This window comes from Pleurodeles waltl, chromosome 2_2, assembly GCF_031143425.1.
Source record: "Pleurodeles waltl isolate 20211129_DDA chromosome 2_2, aPleWal1.hap1.20221129, whole genome shotgun sequence".
Lineage (NCBI taxonomy): Eukaryota > Metazoa > Chordata > Amphibia > Caudata > Salamandridae > Pleurodeles > Pleurodeles waltl.
In genome coordinates this window covers 912,615,254-912,632,941 of record NC_090439.1, presented here as the reverse complement: position 1 = coordinate 912,632,941, position 17,688 = coordinate 912,615,254, and positions in this window count along the sequence as shown.

Sequence of the window (17,688 nt, the reverse complement as noted above, 5' to 3'; positions counted from 1 at the left end):
CTTCTTTATTATGTTTTATTAACAGTAACAATGTAAAATGGCTGCTGCCTGTGCTGCATGCAGGTGACAGATGACAGTGAGGTAATTCCCCCGGCGTATGCCGTCATGGTGGTAGGCGGTCGGAACCGCTGTGCAACACTTCATAAGTTAACATTGATGTCTAAAGCATGCAGGGATCAATGACGATTACTGCAGGTGATGATGGTGCAGAACACTGTGGCCGTGTCCACCATTTTCTACATTGTACCTGACTCTCCAGCCATCAAGATGTCCATTAAGTGTGCTGCTGTGTTATGTTTCTGGGGGTCACAATGGTGCATGTTACAGGGCATAGGGCATCTGCCTTCACTACGTAAGAACTCCAGAAACTTGTGGATGGGGTCCTACCCCTGTGCACTAAGCTGTATGGGGCTCCAGAACAGCAGGTAGGTCGCATGATAGTATATTTGTTTCTACATGGGTATGTAAGTGTGTCAGTATGTGTATGCAGGATATTCCAGTGTAGGGTGCAGCTTCGGATATGACTGCTAGGAATGTTGTACAAGTGTAAAGTTGTGTACGATTGTGATAAGTGAACAGTTTGTAGGCCTAAGAGCGTAGTAGGTTGCTGGGTCTACATAAATGTGCTTTTCCTTCTGGGTCTCCCATTTAGGTCAGCGCCCATCAAAAGAAAGGGTTGTGGAAAACCATTATCAAGGAAGTGTGGACCCTGGGGGGTTCATACCCAGCGGAGCACTCACTGCAGGAAGTGGTGGGAAGACATGAGATGCTGGGCCCAGAAGACCGCAGAGGCCCAGCTGGGAATGGCCTCCCAATGAGGAAGGGGTGCCCATCAGACCCTGACCCCCCCCAATGGCCCACATACTGGCAGTGGCCTACCCGGAGTTGGATGGGCACTTGAGGGTAACACAGCACCCACAAAGGGTTGAGTTACAGAGTTTATTTCCTGTACTGTTTGCTTTAGAATGAAAAGGGTGTGATAGCCATAGGATAAAGGATGTCTAGTGTAGCTATGACAGAAAATATAGGTATAATAGAGTTGTGATGTAAATATTAGTTCTTGTGACAGGTAAGTATCTGTGCAACAGGTTGCCATGGCATTTGTTCGGTGCCAAATTGTAGGATATGTCAGGGAACTACAGACCAATCACAAATGGACCTTTCCTGGGCAAATTGATAGAAAGAGCAGCATTCGCCCAGATGTCACAATTCATTGAAGACAATTCTATACTTTCAGACTTCTAAACTGGATTCCACCCAGGAAAAAGCACTGAATCTGCAATCTGGGATGATCTTAAAAACACAACGACCGAAATGGAGTTGGTGCACTACTTCTCTTGGACCTCTCAGCTGCCTTTGATATGGTTGACCATGACACCCTAAATCAAAGACTCCACGAAGCCGGCATACAAGGGATTGCTCTCGACTGGATTACTTCCTATCTTCAAAAAAGATCTAATATCATCCACTCGCCCCCCTTCTCGTCCGAACCCTACCTCGCAAAATCAGGGGTCCCCCAAGGGTCAATCATCTCATCTTTGCTTTTCAACATCTTCATGATATCTTTACCAGAACTGATCAATGATTTCCATCTCACATGCTACAACTATGCAGATGACACACAAATACTACTTAAATTAGAATGCCCCAAAAACATTGAAAACTCACAAATCTTCAGTTGCCTCAGAGCCGTTGATCAGTAGATGACCTGGAGCCATCTCAAACTAAATACCTCCAAAACAGAAATACTCATATGTGGTGACTGGAAAAATTATGACCCTCTGTGCGTCTGGCCTGACGACCTTGGACCACCTCCTCAATTATCCAAGGAAGTTAAAAACCTAGGAATCACCATGGATTCCAAGTTAACTATGAATGCCCAAGTGGATAAATTAGCACGAACAAACTTCATCACCTTGAAGACTTTACGACGCATCTTCCCCCACCTCGGATTTCCACACAAGGTGCAAGCTACTATCTCGCTTGTACTATCCAAACTGGATTATGCCAATGGCCTCTACCATGGATCATCTCTATCTGTTATGAAAAAACTACAACGTATCCAGAATTCTGCAGCCAGGCTACCATTACATGTAAAGCTGGAAGCCCACATCTCCCCTGCCTTGAGAGCACTACACTGGTTACCCGTTGCCAGAAGACACACTTTCAAGCTGCTTTGTATCACCCACAAAGCTATACATGGAACAGGACCACTTTTTATCAGAAACAAAATTACCAATTACATCCAACAAAGAAACCTCCGCTCAAGATTGGCACCCCGCCTTAGAATACCACCATACAAGAAAAAGACTAAAGGTGGTACATCCTTCTCCGTTCAAGCAGCCAAACTATGGAATTCATTACCCCCCAACTAGAAGAGCCACAGATAACTTTCTTGTCTTCAGAAAACTACTCAAGAGTTGGCTCTTTCCTTCATAAACACCATATTCAAACACCTATGAACTGCATATGCCCATGTTGATAAATATTTTTTTCAGATTATGTGTATATTTCTAGTTATTTCCAGTTTCTTTAGAAAATATGTATCGCTACTATGTCATAACAATAAAATACACACACACTTTTTAAACCTGTTTGACTAAGTATATTTTACCCATGGTTCTAATTATGTATTGTATGTGCATATGTGTGTATATGTTGTTTCTGTGCTTGGCATGTTCGTGGGTCATTGCATGGCTCCTGGGTGGGTTGTTATACTAGATATCTATGAATTCCTGCTCTCATCTTATCACACTTATCTACCCATCATCATATGTCATGTCTCTATCAAACTATCCTCCATTCTCACTCTGACTCATCCCAAATCCTTTCTACTACTTTCATCTCCTAAATAACTCTGCCTAAGTTCTTCCCTCCGCTTCCACATCTAACTCACCAAACATCACTCTACTACCGTGACCTCCCACACAACCCTACTAAATTCTCCCGCATTTATCTCACCCTGCTACTATGCTCTCCCTAACCCTTCCACATACACTTCCCTCTTCCACCCCCCTTTACTCATCCCAAGCCTTTGGGTTGAGTAAATTAAGTATATACTCCCAATTAACACTTCTGGATTTCTTTCCTCCTCCACCCCTCCATTACTCCAGTCAATCTAACTAACAAACTCTCATATCCGCGGCTCAAATGAACTCATAATAATACTAAAACTGTACTCATTATTTCCTGATACTAATCCATCACTAATACTTGTTGGGTTCCAGAGTAGTGTGCTACTCACCGAAAAGCACTTTGACGCCTCGTCAGGGGTAGTAAGCGCTATAAAAATACGATTACAATACAATACAATACAATAATCTTAAATTGGTTACAATACCTATCTATTCATGTCCATTATGGGTGGCACATGTAGGTATGACACTGTATAATTGTCACTTATGGACTGACCTCTCACAGTAATAATCCTGTATACAAGAGCCATGACAGTGTAGAGTAGTACCTGAGTGTTATTGTAGAGGTTTTATGAATGAGTATACACATTAGAGTATATGCACAGTAGGTGTGTAGATATGTCTATTGACGTTGTAGTTGGTGCATTCAGGAATTTCAAATGATTTATGTTGTTGATTTGTTCAAATGTGCAAGGGGTATTTGTACTGACCCTATGCTCTCATCTTTTTCACCCCTTCCCTCCTTTTCGTTCTATCCCATCCTTGTGTGTATTAGCATCAGCAGGCGAAGGAGTAAGGGCACTGGCGAGTGGGAGGCTGTAGCCCAAAGGACCCAGGAGGTAGAGACCAACGAAGCTGAGGAGGCCATTGGGTTGCAGGGTGAGGGGAGCACCTCAGGGGAGACTGGAGCAGATACAACAGACACATATTCCTCCTCCGATGGCAGCTCCCTGGTGGTGGAACCTTCTGGGACCAGCCCTGCACCAATCTTGTCCGCCACCCCCATTACCAGCACCACTGTCCCAGTTGCTCCCCACCCAGTTGCACGTGCCTGCTCACCCAGGAGGGTAGGCATCTCTTTCACCATAAGACCCTCAGCCACTACCCCAGTCAGCCCTGCTGCCCTCATGCTGAGGCAATTGACCTCGTGAGGTTTATCTCTGTATGGTAGTCAACCATCATGAATGACATACAGGCTCTGGCATCCTGGATGTAGCAGAGTAATGCCTACCTTGAGGGCATTCACAGTACCTTGACTGGCCTACAGAGATCATTTCAGGCTCTGCCCCCTTCATTGACGGCAGCCAGTGTCCCTAGTACTTCCGTCCTCCCTTCTGCTACCTGTGCCCCATCTCAGACCCCTCTCCCTGCCAAGCCACACCTACAGACAAGCACTGACCCAAAGCAACAGACAAAGCACACAAAAACAAACTCAGGCACCACAAATAACATCACAAGCATGCACTCACCCAACACACAAAAGCAGACACAACATCAGCCAATACCTCCCCTGTCTCCCTTAGCACCTCCTCTCTTACAGTCACATCACCACTCACATCTGCCAGCACTACATCCTCACTCCCAGTTCCTGTCACCACTTCTGTGTTGTCCTCAGTCACCACAACAGCAGACACTTATACATGCACCCATGCACCACATCCGCACTCACCACAACCACAATCACAAAAAAATACACCACACCCACCTTGCATGCAGACACCACCCTGAAATACATCTACACGACCAGCCTCTCTTCCCCCTTCCTCCCAAAAAAACATAAATGCCCGCACTCAGACACTCAACATTCCTCCACCTCACCCAAAAATACTCTGCATACATCTGCACCTATATCCCAATCCATCCCCTGTGTTCCTAAGAAGCTTTTCCTTGCCCACCTTGACCTGTTCCCTGCACCTGTCCCACCCCGTGTTAACCCTCGCCGTCATGGTTCCCTCCCGAGGCCAAGTCCCTCCACCTCCAAGTCTTCCCATGGCCCCCTTCTATCTCTGCTGTCCCTCCACCTGCCACAAAGCCTCTCCCTGTACCTAAAAAAATCACCTGCTCCAAACCATAAGTCCAAAGCCCCTGCCCTTACGTCCAAATCAAAGGTAAAACCCCACTCTCTCCCAAACCAAAGCCAAAGGACCCCCCTGCCAAGCCAAGGCCCAGGACACCTCTCCCAAACCCAACCCCCCACGCCCACCCATAGACCCTGGAGGTGTCTGGGTGCACCATTGATGCCCATTCCTTTAGGCCATTAGGCTGTCAGGAGTCAAGTTGGGGCCTTTGCCAGGCACTCTGTGCCTTAAAGACTTTTGGACATTGGACTGGCCTAAGGACCTTAGATTCATATTTTCATTTAAATAAATCTGGCCAATATAATTCCTTTTGGTATTGTCAAAAACATATGTCGAGTCTTTTAGTTTATGGGTAAGTTTCCATGCATCTATTATGTGCTGTACAATGTGCATTTCTATGCATTTTTTTATGAAGATCAATATTATTTCTTGTATTTGGCCATTGTGTGAATTGCTGTGTATTTGTATTGGTTTGTGTGTTTTAGCTTGTTAGAGTATATTGGTCTGGTTGTGTAGTTTTGGTCCGGGGTGTGTGTATGTGATGTGTGGTGTGGCTGTCTTTTGTGTTTGTGTATCTTGGAACGGGTGTTGTGTAGTGTGTGAGCGTGTGGGTGAGCGTGTGTGCGCATTGGAGCCCGTGCATGGTGTGTGTGTTGTGTGTGGGTATGTAACTCTCCCCCTTCCCCGAGTATGCTGTGCAGGTATACTCACCTATGCAGTCTTCATCTGTGTTGGTGGTCATAGAGGAGGTAGGTGAAGAAGAGCGCTGGAAAGACTTCAAGGTGGCATCCCATGGCTTCTGCGGAGTCGTCTGTGTCCCTGGAGGTGAGTGGGTCCTTTTATACTTGCTGTTTCCGCTAGGCTATGGGTGGTGGTTGTACCGCCCCGGAAATCTGGGCAGTCTGCAGAGTCGTAATAGGGTGGGCAGAGCAGTAGCTACTGCCTGGCTGGAGATGGCAACTGCTTTTGTCAGTGGTCAGACCGCACTGGCGGTACTGTCGGCAAACTGGATATGTTTCAGTGGGAAGACCATCGTGGTTGTAATATGGTGGTCTGCACCACCGGCCTGGCGGCAGTCCGACCGCCATTGCTGGCGTGGTGGTACTGTGACCTCTAAAGTCATAATGGGGGCCGTAGTCAGGAACTAATAGCAAATTAAACCAATGCACTAGCCCATGAATGTGTGAGTGAGTTTAGTATTAGTCTGAAGCACTAACAATTTACATTGTCACACACATCACACAAGTGTGTTGGCTTGACATATGCCTGCAGCAATCCTAGAGATACACTTGAAGACTGCTGTATAGATGTATGGCCTAGGTAGAAAAGAGTAGCAATTTCCAACAATGTCAGGTTTGTGTTTGCAATGTAGCCAAGCAATGTCTGAATGTCACTATCACAAGTGATAACAGAAAATATACTCCTCAGTGGCACTTACATGTTTGACCAAGAGAGAGTGACGTACAGGGAGCAAAAAACCTAAATGTCTAGGGCCCTCATTAGGACATTGGCGGTAAGTCCTGCTTACCACCATGCCGACTGCGGGTAACATACCGCCGCCGCCGTGGTTTAACGCTACCCATATTATGACTCACACATAGCAATCCATCACTATACAGCCACACACACAAGTCTGCCAGCCCAAAGGTCAGTAATAAACTGGTGGTAGCAAAACCCACACCGTTACACCAACAGAAATACACCCATCACATTATGACCTACGAATCACCGCGGCGGACATTCAACCGCAGTAAACCATTGGTGGTATATACCGCCGAGCTCAAAATACACACACACACACATACAAAACAACAGCACATTGTGCAATTCAAACTACACACACCTGACACACATACACACACCACACCCACACACCCACACCACTATGAAACACACACACACTTTACCCACAACCCTTTACAACTCAAAGTAATTGACAACTGAGAGAAGACACACCAAGACCACCCACAGAACTAGAGCCACAGAACACCATCACCCATATACCATCCACGCACCTTACAGCACACACTCTAACACATCACCCCACACACCCTCACTCACACCACTCACATTACACCCATGGCACCACAACAACACCCCAGGTTCTCAGAGGAGGAGCTAAGGGTCATGGTGGAGGAAATCATCCGGGTCGAGCCACAGCTATTCGGATCACAAGTGCAGTATACATCCATTGCTAGGAAGATGGAGCTATGGCGGAGAATCGTGGACAGGGTCAACGCCGGGGGACAGCACCCCAGAAAATGGGATGACATCAGGAAGATGAGGAACGATCTACTGCGGAAGGTGCGTTCTGTGGTTGAAAGACACTAGATAGCTGTACAGAGGACTGGCGGTAGACCCCCACCTCCTCCCACACAACTAACAACATGGGAGTAGCAAGTCTTGGCAATACCCCATCCTGAGGGCCTGGCAGAAGTAGCAGGAGGACTGGACTCTGGTAAATCAAATCTCTATTACTATCACCCCCCCACCTGCATGCCAACACATACCTCCACCCGTACCCTCACCCCAACACTCTACCACCTCACATATACCCCACCATCACAACCCACCCATCCCAATACTAAGTCCTGCATGTACCACCAATGCATGGACTTCACTCTCATCCCTGCATGGACACCCATCACTAAAGCATGCACATTAGATACAATCATCTAGCCCACAGAATCACTACTCACACAAGGCAAAGCTGACAGGGCAATCACAACCATACAGGGCAACACACTCATGCACAAGATGTCACACGCAGAAACAATAACACTACATTTACATCCCCACAGGTCCCCCACACAACGTCACCGGAGAGGAGGTGCCAGCATCATCCAGTCCCCCCCAGAAGAGGCCCACAGTGATAACAGCAGCTTTGGACGCCTGGATCTGGATGACCAACATGGCCTATCAGGGATCTCCGGACAGTCGGTTACCCAGGCACAGTCCCATATCACCACAGAGCCTCCCCCCTCAGGAAACACCACCACATCACCCACCCAGCGGGCCCATACCTCTGTCCCCAGGGCACATCAATCAGCAGTGTGTCCACCTCTACAGGAACCCCAGGCAACCCCACAAACACAGGACAATCAGGGACATGGGGTCAGTGACAGTGGGCACACGGTTCAGGGGACAGAGGCACAGGACAACAGGGAAGCTGTGAGGACTGCTGTGTGACAGGGGGAGGACAGGCCCAGTGAACCGACTCTCCACGAGGCACTCACCAACATCCTGGGAGCATACCACCATTCCCAGGAGACGATGGGCCAGATACTGTACAAGTTGCAGGAGACCCAGCGGCTGCAAGAGGGACAGTACCTGGGGATCAGGGAGGACCTGAAGGACAACTACACCACCCTGGTCACAATTGCAGGGGTACTGGCAGACATGCCAACACCATGAGGGAGGCAGTGGCACACCACTGGGCCCATGACACTAGCCACACCGATGAACAGCCCTCCACCGCCGCTGCTGCTAGTAGACAGGAGGCCCCACCACAGGAACAACAGGCCACCAGCACCCCTCCCCCTGCAGAAGGAGAACCAGCCCACAAACAGTCCCTGCGATCCAGGCAGAAGCCAGAGAACATTGACAAGACCCCCGCCAGGACATTAGACTCACCTGATTGTCACCCTTGTGTCCCACTCTGTTACCCTGTCCACCTTGAACTGCCATTGCTCCCCTTCCTATGCCCCCTTGGACAATGCACCTGTGATACAAATATACTGGGCTCTATCCTGGAGTTTCCTCCACCATCACCTCAGCCCATTGTACATACCCCTCTACTTATTAGCACTTAAATAAACACCCTTTGAAAAAAAAAGTATGGAGTATGTCAAATGATTTAACTATATATTAGTTTAACAAGGTTTAAACACCGCAATACAACTGTAAAGTAATGCATACATAGAAATGACCTGTAGTTGGCTGCAGTCAACACACCAGGTGCCAGAGTGGGGCACAGATATCTGAAAATAGAGATGCCAAAGGGTACAGTAAGTGGCCATAGAATTGGGATAATCTGCCTGCCATGTACAATGTCAAATATAAAACTGTCAATGCAAAGTGAAGTTACAGTGTCTTACCTGTGTGTCACTGGAAGTACTGTCATATAATACCTGTTCTGTTGTCCTCATCCTCATCCTCTGCCTCCTCATCTTCACTGTCCACACGGTCCACTACTGCCACATGCCCATCTCCAACCTCATCCTGCTGCAGAAAAGGCACTTGGCGTCTCAAGGTAAGGTTATGCAACATGCAGCATGCTACGATTATCTGGCACACCTTCTTGGGTGAATAGTAAAGATGGAGACAACGAAACCTGGCCTTCAGAATGTCCTCTCTATAATTCTCCTTGTTCGTCCATGTGCCTCATTAACGTTCTGAATCCCTTGTCCTGGGATTCCTCACAGGGGTCAGTAGCCATGAGAGGTTTGGGTAACCAGAGTCACCTGCAAATATCGAGGGACAACTGTTAGACACACACTAACCCTTAGGGCTCACACCATGCTCATACACCAATATACACTGGGTGGGTGGGTACCAGGGGCCACCTATTAGCCACACCCGGTGCCTCTGGAGTTGAGCAATCACATATGGGATGCTGCTATTCCTCAGGATATAGGCATTGTGCACAGAGCCAGGATACTTTGCATTCACATGGGAGTTGTACTGGTCTGCCAGGCACACTACCTGCACATTCATCGAGTGAAAGCTCTTTCTATTTCTGAACACCTGTTCATTTCTCCAGGGGGAGGGAGGGGGGACAAATGCAATATGTGTACCATCAATAGCTCCAATAATGTTGGGGATATGTTTCATTGCATAGAAATCAGCTTTCACTCTGGTCAAATCCTCCACCTGGGGGAAAACAATGTAGCTGCGCATGTGTTTAATTAGGGCAAACAACACTCTGGTCAGCACTATTGAGAACCCATGTTGAGACATACCAGCTGCCAATCCCACTGTCACTTGGAAGGAGCCACTTGCCAAGAAATGGAGCACAGATAGGACTTGCAAGAGGGGGGATCCCGTTGGGCTGACGGATAACAGATATCAGTCAGGCTCCAATTGGGCACACAGCTCTGTGATTGTGACCCTGTCCAGTCTATAGGTGAGGATGATGTGCCCTGTCCTCCATTATTGCCAAGTCCACCAGGGGCCTGTACACGGAGGGATGTCTCCATCTCCTATTCATCCGCATTGGTTGTAATCTAGGGGGCAAAACGGGGAGCAGCTGATCAGTATACCACATTTTCAATCACTACACTGCATTGCATGTTGTGACTGTAACAGTATGCTGTTGTATAGGCCTAAATGGTGCCTATGTGTACTGTGATGCAGTTAGGTGCCATGGCCTGCCCCCCCCCGAAATGGCATCCACCTGTCCTGTGTGGATGGACATGTGGAAATGATGTAATGCCGCTGACAGTGAACTGGGCTGAAGTGACCACAGTCAACCTGTGTCAATACATACAACAATTGGCCTGTGGGGGCATACAAAGTGTCACTGGAGCACTGATGACTAGAGTTCCATCACTGCCTGGGAGCAACCCTGCAATACAGATGGTATGCTAATAGGGAAATCTGGTTATAAAAAAATGGATGTCATTGTACATTTCAAATTCATTTGCTAACCATGTGAATCCTATATCTTAGCACAGATGTTCCACCTAAGTGGGCAAGGCTTGGTGCCATCTATTTGCGTATGGACAAAAGAGAACCATTTACATATGAAAATGTGCATGTGTCACTTATTTACTTACAAACTTATATGAATAGTACATATGTTTCCACATAGGGAAACATAGTAAAAACCAATATGAGTCTACAGCCTTAAGACAATGGCCTACATATATCCATGCTGAAATAGAGAATTGGTTGTTGTCACATCCCTAAACACACAGCTGTAGTATGCATTACATATCATACATGAAACATATCTTTTCACACACAAACATGTCACATACATACCAACAATGACACACGTCAGCACACCATATCTAACAATTTGCATGCATGCGGAACTATACTTTACACGAGTTGCATTGTATCATGAAGTCTGCCTCTTAGAACACAACAGTGTGTGACACACACTTGCACTTACATTGTCATGGGCTACCGGCTCAAAACCTAGCCTTAGTCAACAGTATCCTTTGCTAAACATCTGTCAAGGGTATGATATGCATAAACATGTTTTGCACATGGCTCATCCTATCTCATGGTGCATTGTGGAACAAACATTGGGAATTCTGACATAACAATGTGGTAGACCTACAATATGAGTTCCATCACATATGTACACTCACCATACACACATTGTACACATGCGTAAACGTGTATGTGAAAAAGAGTCTTCCATAAACATGCACATTTGCAAACAGTATCAGTCCTCCCAGGCATCACACACATCTATAAACGAATGGAAACACATTCCTATGTCACCAGTACACAGTGAAATACTCATGCATACATATGTTGCCCTACCATACAAACAAAAAAGATGCATAGCACCTGTAACTAGAAATGTGAATCTGGGTGCCCTGTCAGCCTTCCCTGGTGCATACAGTAGTTCTACATACATTATAAATACAAAAAATGACTCCTCGCACCTGCGTATCTAAACTAAATGGTTATGTCTTGTCAGCCTTCATACAAAAATTCACAAATGGCCATCATGTGTAAAAAAATGATGCATACGGTATTCCTTCAAGCATTGCAAATACAGAAAATGACGCCTAGCACCTGCATGTCTAAACTAAATGGTTATGCCTTGTCAGCCTATATACAAAACTTCATGCATGGCAGTTGTTGGACCTGTCCCTTTTTGCAGGGTCATCCCCAAACTGTTTGCCTCCTTCCTCCTGTTTTTCCTGACCTGTTTTTGTTGGCTTTAGAACTCTGAGCACTTTACCACTGCTAACCAGTGCTAAAGTGTATATGCACTCTGTGTAAACTGTACTGTTGATTAGTTTATCCATGATTGGCATATTTGATTTTCTAGTAAGTCCCTAGTAAAATGCACTAGAGGTGCCCAGGGCCTGTAAATCAAATGCTACTAGTGGGCCTGCAGCACTGATTGTGCCACCCACATAAGTAGCCCTGTAAACATGTCTCAGATCTGCCACTGCAGTGTCTGTGTGTGCAGTTTTAGACTGTAAATTCGACTTGGCAAGTGTACCCACTTGCCACACCTAACCCTTCCCTTTTCCTGCATATCAGACACCCCTAAAGTAGGCCCTACATAGCCCCAGGGGCAGGGGTGCAGTGAATGGTTAAGGTAGGACATATACTATTCTGTTTTAAATGTCCTTACTGTGAAATGCTGCCAAATTCGGTTTTCACTATTGTAAGGCCTATCTCTCTCATAGGTTAACCTGGGGCCTGCCTTTAAACATGATTAAAGCGTAGATTCCCTTTGGGTGCAGATAGACATGTGGAGTTTGGGACCTCTGAACTCACAATTTAAAAATACATCTTTTAGTAAAGTTGGTTTTGAGATTGTGTGTTTGAAAATGGCACTTCTAGAAAGTGGGCATTTTTGTGACTCTGCCTGTTTGTGAATTCCCTGTCTGGGTTAGTTTGACAGTTGGGCTGTTTGCACCTCTCTCCAGACAGTGACACAAAGGAGGTTGGGGTGTAGCCTGCATATTCTGATGAGACGTCTGTGCTAAGAGGGAGGGGAGGAGTGGTCACTCGCACCTGAAAGGGCTGTGCCTGCCCTCACACATTGCAGTCTCCAACCTCCTGGTGTGTGTCTCAGGCCTTGCCTAGGCAAGACAGGATTTCACAAACAAGTGAGAATTTTCTTTGAAGTAAGCCTACTTCAAAGGCCAAAATGGGTATAAGAAGAGCACCCAAAACCATAGACTTTAGAAACTTCCTGGGGTAGACACTCTACTTCACAGACCCTTCCTGTAGAAGAAACTGGAACCAGAACCTGCATCCTGCCAAGAAGAACTGCCTGGCTGCCCAAAGGACTCACCTGACTCCTTTCTGTGAAGGACTGCTGCCTTGCTGTTGCCCTGCTGCCTTGCTGTTACCCTGCTGCCTTGCTGCTCTCTGGCTGAGGTGAAGAAGTGCTCTCCAAGGGCTTGGATAGAGTTTACCTCCTGTTCCCTGAAGTCTCAGGACCAAGAAGATTTCATTTCTACAAGAAGGACTCTTTGTGCGATAAAATTCGATGCGCAGCCTGCCAGAAACGATGCACAGCCTGCACTGTGGTGGAAATTTCACTGCACACCGAACCGGAATGAAGCAGCCCGACTTCGCAACGAGAAGGTCAACGCAGCACCACCGTAGCGACCAGAAATGTGATTCACGGCCCACAGGATCGACGCACAGCTGAACCGGAACGATGCAGCCCGACTTCCAGAGAGGAATCGATGCAGCACCTGCTGTGCAGTAGAAAATTCAACGCAATGCCCACCAGACCAACAGAGCTCCAGTGATTTCATTCTGCTAGTGCAGGAAAGATGTGCATAGTCCCTGGGGCGTCTGAAAACCCCGCAACCCGAAGATGCTCCACGACCGAGCACCGGAAATCAACGCACAGCTGTCCCTGCGTGAAAACTAAATGACACATCTCCGTGTGCGGCCCGAGCAATCGATGCACACCCCTTTGTTTCCACGCATCTCCTCCTCTGCAGTTGTTTGTGGAGATTTTTCATGCGAACCAGGTACTTTGTGCTTGAAAGAGACTTTGCTTTTAAAAGACTTAAGACACTTTATATCACTTTTCAGTGATATCTCAACATTTACTTATTGCTTCTTTAACCGCATTTATCCAGATAAATATTATATATTTTACTAAACACTGTGTGGTGTATTTCTGTGGTGCTATATGGCGTTATTGTATGATTTATTGCACAAATACTTTACACATTGCCCTTTAAGTTAAGCCTGACTGCTCAGTGCCAAGCTACCAGAGTTTGGGCACAGGATAATTTGGATTGTGTGTGACTTACCCTGACTAGAGTGAGGGTCCTTACTTGGACAGGGGTAACCTGACTGCCAACCAAAGACCCCATTTCTAACAGCAACCCAACACATATCAGAAAACGTGAGGCATACGCCAGGAAGTGATTTAATAGGACTTCCTTGCTGCACACATGGAAAAGTGAACTTACTTTCAGTTTTACTTTGCATTCCTGTAGCCTGTGCTTGAGAGAGCTGCTGTGGTGTTTGTGCTGGTGTGAGGAGTGGTGGATTTTGAGTATTTTGTGCTGTGTGCTGTCTGTGTCTTTTTCATCTAGTATCTATTGTTATTGTATTGTAAATTTTTGTTCTGTTATTGTGTCAGTATCGTTGGGTGTCTATCGTGGGGTAGTTAAGTTTGCTGGGGTAGTTAGGGTTAGTTGGGGAATAGTATTTTTCTTCTTTTTTGGGTATTTAGGCTGCAGTGGAGGGAAACTGCAACATGTCGGGGAAGGGAAGGGCACATAGGATGACTGGAGATGAACTGGGAGGCTTCATCTGGTTGGTGTGTCACTACCTCCGAAACATGGTGGCTATGGATGGCCGTGTGATTGGGAGCTACCCAATAGAGGCACGGAAGCTGAGCCGGGGCAGACACATTTTCTCAGTAGAGTGCATTGACCACCAAATAAAAAACCAGTGGGCAGACCTCATCATCTGTGAAAGGAATCTCCTGGATCACCTTGTTATTCGGGTCAGTTGAACTGTTGGTAAGTAACCCTTAGACATAGCTACATCCTTATTTGCATGTGCCTGACTGTAGGACATGAGGATTAGTTCAGTATGACAAAGGTTAGGACAGCAAGTTCTGTGTCGCAGCCAACCAGCATTCATGAGAGGTTAGCATTGCACCAGTTGCTGACAATTTGCACATTCCTCTCCTTGTACCAGGGGTATCACATATACATATTAAAGTGCCGAAAACAAAACACACATGTGTAATGGTGCAAGGGTTCATGTGCCCCAGGCACAACCGTCCATTATGGGTTTGATAACTGTGGAAATTTGCAAAGTAATGTTAAAGTGATGACAAACATGACGCTGGAGTATAGGTAGTCATGAATGTGTGTGTTCTTTGAGTCATGTATGTGCAGAGCAACACAACAACATAAATGTAAGAAGGACTTTGCCTCTCCTACTTCAACATTAGAGTCATAGTTTTTTAAGGTTTTGAAGGCTGACGGAGGCAAGTATTGAAATACCAAACTTCAAAAGTTGTGCAATGCAAGCAGTGTGGCACTTTTAAACCTTGGTGCCACATCATGCCTGCGCCAGGCATGATGAATGCAAGGAGTGTGTTCTGGCAGTAGGAAGCACACAGAAACTGAGCAGTTAAATCTACTCGATTCCACTGCGTCCTTTTTGGAGTTAACTTGAATGTGTGCCTAAGGCACGTTGGTTAAATGACACTCCCATTGTTTTCAATGTGCCTAATTTCACTTAGCAGTTTTGGAACCTTCATGTATGGTGAACTGCATGCAAAATTCCACCATAATGTTATAGTTTACAGCGTTCGTGTCCTGACATGCACCATAGTGCATCGCATGTCAAATAAGGTACACACATGGTGAAGTTATGTGGTGGCAGGGTGTGGCACAAAAAGTGGAGCATCTGAGTTGATGCTCCTTTTTCACATAGATTTACTACAAAGTACTAAGCGTCTGACAACTGACAATGTCCTGTCCCCAAGACATTATTACATATGTATTTCAGACGTGTACATATGGGTGAATCACATATCTGTACGTGTTTTTGTGGGCTAACAATATCTGTCTAGATGACATGTTATAGATGCCAGTTGCTCATTCCTAAACCTAAGTTATCTAGGTCAATCAGCTAAACAAGTGGAATGTGTAACAGTTGTTCATGCTTTTCTTTGTACAACAATTACAAACTGTTTTCCTGTCATGTCTTGCAGGTGGACCTCTACCCTACACCATTGGCGAGGCTTCACAATTTGAAAACCCTGATGCAGTCAGTAAGTGTTATCTTGTATGTCAAATGTGTATATCAAGCGTTGTGTGTGAGAGAGTATGATGTGTTCAATGCCATGTTAAAACTGCATGTGTGTCAAGACACCATTATCTATCCTTCAGTATCAACATCATGTCTGATGTAATGCTGAGGTTGTGGAAGGAGAAAAAATGATGCACAGGTGCCAATGTGTGCTGCAATGGATTTGTGAGTCTTTGGAAAAGGTAAATATGCACACAAACACATTGATGTCAGTCAAGATATGTGTCAGAGGTGCTGGATCTCAGAAAAGTATGGACGTTGGCAACATATTTGTCACAGCACGTTATTGAACTGTGTGCCACATGTTGCACAAAGTTACTCTGGACATGCTACAAGTTATATTCATGTGTCGAGGTCCAGGAGGCTTATCAATGAGATATTTGTACCACTGGTGCTTCACTACTCTTCTGAAATGAAGTGATGCACTGACCACGCAAGGAGCTTTTTGACAAGGCCAACAGTTAGTTGAAAACACATTGAGATTTTAGCTCTTCTCTGGATGATTGTGGTCCATGTCTATGGACTGTAGTGAATATTATGTGTGCAGAAGAACCTACATGATCTACCCATCATGATGAGTGCGAACTCATGGTTATGAGATGTGCATGGTGAGTGTTTATCTAGTACACAGGAGATGTTTCAAGCTTGTGCACAGTGTGCAACATTGGCTAGACGTTATCCGTGTAACATAAAAACTATATTGTAGATGCTTGGTTGGCAGATTTGCATAGACTTTGGATTAGACAATGTTTTCTGAGGTCTTGTGGGTGACATTTGTCTTCTTAAGATGCTGTTTCCATTTCATGCTTGTTCTTCCTCTACCCAACGCAGTTTCTGACATGTTCGCCTCATGTTTTAGCGGCCTCAATGACTCCTGCACAGAAATGTGCCTTTGAAAAGAGGGCTAAGAGATTCTGGCACATTTCTGAGGTCCAACGAGTGTACCGCAGGATGGCCAAATGTTAAAGCCATGAGAAAGCATTGAGGTCATGGCAGGCATTCCCTTATGGAGGACCACCTATGGTCCATTGCTAAAAGCAAAAAACAAGTGGAACCTCAACACATAGAGTCAGGGTGGGTCTGCAGGTTCCACCCACTCAATATCTACGGCCCCTACCACAACAGCATCTCAGCCACAGCCACCACCAGCTTCCACTGCCTCCAAATTTGAGAACCAAATGCGCAAGGACATGTCAGAGATCAAATTGAGGTTGGCCAAACTGGAGGACGCAAGTGAATGCAATTGCAAACTATTGAAGTTCATCAAAAAGAAGCTGAAGAAGAACTGGCTTTGAACCCTTCCCTCTTCCCAGTACCTTCCCTTCCCCTAGTATTTACTGTGAATAGGTTTATTGGGTTTTAGATGGGTAGGCATAGGTAAGCTAGCATAGAGCAGGTTAGTATTAGGACACAGTTGGTAGAGGTGGCAGGTGGGGTCCAGGAATATCTTTTGTTTTGGGACATGTTGGGGGTTACGTATAGGCATATATGAAAAAAATAGAAAAATACAAAAAAATATATATTTGTTTAGGCAATAGGTTTAGGTAGTCTATGTTTAGCTTTAGCTCATGTTGTCCTTCTCGTCTGTTGTCTCTTAAGGGGGCAGTGTTAATTGTGTGGCCTTACATGTACAAGATAAGTTTAGATAAGGATAGTTAGCTATAGGGATAAGTTAAGTTTAGTTAGGATAG